The following is a 3,268-nucleotide window of genomic DNA, read 5'->3' as shown; positions in this document are numbered from 1 at the left end:
ACTGCATCGTCCAATCAGTGAGCGAGGCCAATCAGTCCAGTCCAATCAGTGAGGGGGCGGGGCGAGTGTCTGAGGATTTCATCGAAGGATGGTCTGGTGGTTCCTCGATTATAGCTCCTCCATTATCGTTCCTCGCTCCTCCGGCAAAAATAAGGCCATTGGGACGCTACTCAAGATGGCGCAGATAAATCAACTTCCGGTGAGACCGAGGAGCGAGGAAATGAAAAATAAGAGAAGTGAGAAAGGGCCAGTGTAAAAATTCCAAGCTTCTGCTATCTTTGATGAGCGATAACATTATTTTTGGCCATACGTTTTTCATAAGACTGATGAAGTTGGAATCAGTTGGAATTACAACTATCCCAAATACTATGAAATACCTTTACTGTGTCGCCTACTTCTTGATACTCTACTGCAGGGATGGGCAAATGGCGGCCCGCGGGTCGCCATTTGCGGCCCTCGGATCAATTTAGAAAACAAGGTAATTAAAAAAAAAAAATTATATATTTTTTTAATTAAAAAAAATAATAATATTTTTTTTAACTTATATTACTGATATGTGATTTCGTTCGGCAGCCAAATACCGCGAAATAATCTGTGACGTGTTTGTGTGTATTGTGTTTGTTTCCCGGGGGAAACTCACAAGAAACACCGGCTGTTGTTATGCCTGCTGTGACGTTAAATTACTCCGTTCTCCGCTTGTAATTATGCCGTTACAAGCTTCAAAGTTGTATTTATCATGAATTTGAATTTGGCAAAACGAGTTTAATATTCTAAAAGTCAAGACTGTATTTATTTGAAATCAGATGAAAACAAACTGTAACGAACCCCGAAAAACTAGTTTTTTTACACAAATCCACTTTTATTTTGAAATCAGCCGTTGGTTGCGACTTCCGACTGATTTCGATAGAGCGGGTAACATATGAACACGGCCCTATGTGGATGTCAGCATGAGCAAGAGAAAGATATTTGAGGAAAATCGTGTTTTCCAAGAAAAGTGGGAGAACGAGTATCTTTTCACTGAATTCAGGGGTAAACCACAATGTTTAATATGTTTGCAGACCGTTGCTGTCATGAAAGTAAGCAACTTGAGCCGCCACTACAACACTGTGCACAAGGACAAATATGACAGGTACACCGGGGCTGCCAGAGCAGCGATCCTAGCGGACCTGAAAGGGAAAGTACAAACAACAACAGTGCTTTTTCACCCAGGTCACAAGTGTCCAAGAATCAAGTCTGAAAGCATCATATGCTGTCTCACTCCAGCTTGCCAAAGCAAAGAAGCCACTATCAGAAGGAGAGTTGGTGAAAACATGCGCGATTGAGATGGCTAACGCCTTTGGAAATGAGAAAATGGCTAAACATTTTGAAACTGTGTCCCTCTCCCGACGCACAGTGACTCGCAGGATTTTTGACATTCAAAGTCATGTGGAGGGAAAGCTGAAACAAATCATGTCTGACTGTTCATACTTTTCGTTAGCGTTAGATGAGAGTACAGACGTTACCGATGTTAGCCAGCTACTGGTGTACGCAAGATCAATAAATGCGTCATTTGATGTACACGAGGAACTATTAAAACTTGTACCACTGCACGGCACAACAAAGGGATCGGACATTTTCGAGGCAGTGAAGGGTGTTGTCAGCGAATATGGTGGATTTGACAAGCTATCTGCCGTTGTTACTGATGGGGCTCCATCAATGCAAGGAAGGCGCACTGGCTTCGCTGGACTTCTCCGTCAAAGTGGTGTGGATTGCCCGATACTGCACTGCATCATACACCAGGAGGCCCTCTGTGCAAAGAATCTGAACTTCACACATGTCATGGATGTGGTAACAAAAGTTACCAATCTGATTCGGGGGGGGAACAGGTCTCTAAATCATCGGAAATTCACAGCCTTTCTAGAGGAGGTGGATGCTGCCTACGGTGATTTACAGCTGCACACAGACATCAGGTGGAAATTCCCGTGTTTTTGGAGAACAGCCTTACTGCGGATACAAGTGCGTACTGTGACACATTGAGGGATCCACACTTTCTCTGTGACATGGCCTTTCTCACTGATATAAGTGGACATCTCAATTGCTTGAATGTCCGGTTGCAAGGCAAAGATCAGACCGTGTCCGACCTTTTTGGTCATGTGAATAGTTTTCAGATGAAACTCGGCCTGTTCAGAGATAACCTTGCGTCAGATCCCCCGAATTTGACACACTTCCCCGCATGTGGAGAGCTGCGCAATGACATCCCCGAATTGGCCGAATGTGAGATGACGATCCACCGCTACAGAGAAGCCCTTAAAATGTTGCAGGATCAATTCAACAATCGCTTTCAGGATTTCCACGACATGCGAGGCACAATCCAGCTTTTCACTGACCCCATCTCAGCGGTTGTGAATGACCAGCCACCTGAACTACAAATGGAACTGTGCGAACTACAAGGTGACTTATTTTTCCAAATGAAACGGAATGAGAGGGGAGTGTCGTTTTGGAGACTGTTGCCCGAGACTCGCTTCCCTCTCTTGAGAGATTTTGCGCTTAAACAGGCCAGCATGTTCGGGAGCACATACATATGTGAGAGCAACTTCTCCATGATGAAGCACATCAAATCAAAAGAGAGAAACAGACTGTCAGACGAAACGCTGTTTCATCTGATGCAGCTTGGATGCACTGGCATCGATGTTGACATTCCCCTTATTGTGCGTCAGCAGAGACAGGCTACAAGTCTCTTAAATTCCAGTTAGACAACTAATGTCTGGGTTAGTGTTCATGTTTATGTCATGTTAGAGCAGGGTTTATTGTCGCCCGCCGCTTCCAGAGGCCCCAGGTGTGCGGCTGGGCTGAGCAGCTGTGAGCGCAGCTTTCTGCTGTGGATGAGAGGGGGGGGGGGGTCTGACTTCATGTTTATGTCATGTTACGGTTTAATCTTAATGCACACTTTCCAATAGTTTAAAAGTTGTATTCCACTGTTAAATAACCTGTTCAATACAAACATGCCACTTGTAAAAATTAAATAACATTTCTGTGAACTGATGTTTGTTTTGTGAGCTTATTAGAGGATGTTCCCTTAAAGATCGAAACATATCAATGAAAATGTCAAACTTAGTATATGTGTTAATAATTACATACAATACGTGGAATTTGTGTTTTCCAATTGAATCTGCGGCCCCCTGGTGGCCAGTACATACATTATTTGGCCCCCACCATCATCAAAGTTGCCCATCCCTGCTCTACTGTCAACAACAATGCCTGTCTTGCTGCTATATGTGACGAGCAATAC

Source organism: Pseudochaenichthys georgianus, chromosome 16, assembly GCF_902827115.2.
Source record: "Pseudochaenichthys georgianus chromosome 16, fPseGeo1.2, whole genome shotgun sequence".
Classification (NCBI taxonomy): domain Eukaryota; kingdom Metazoa; phylum Chordata; class Actinopteri; order Perciformes; family Channichthyidae; genus Pseudochaenichthys; species Pseudochaenichthys georgianus.
This window is presented reverse-complemented; position numbering follows the sequence as displayed.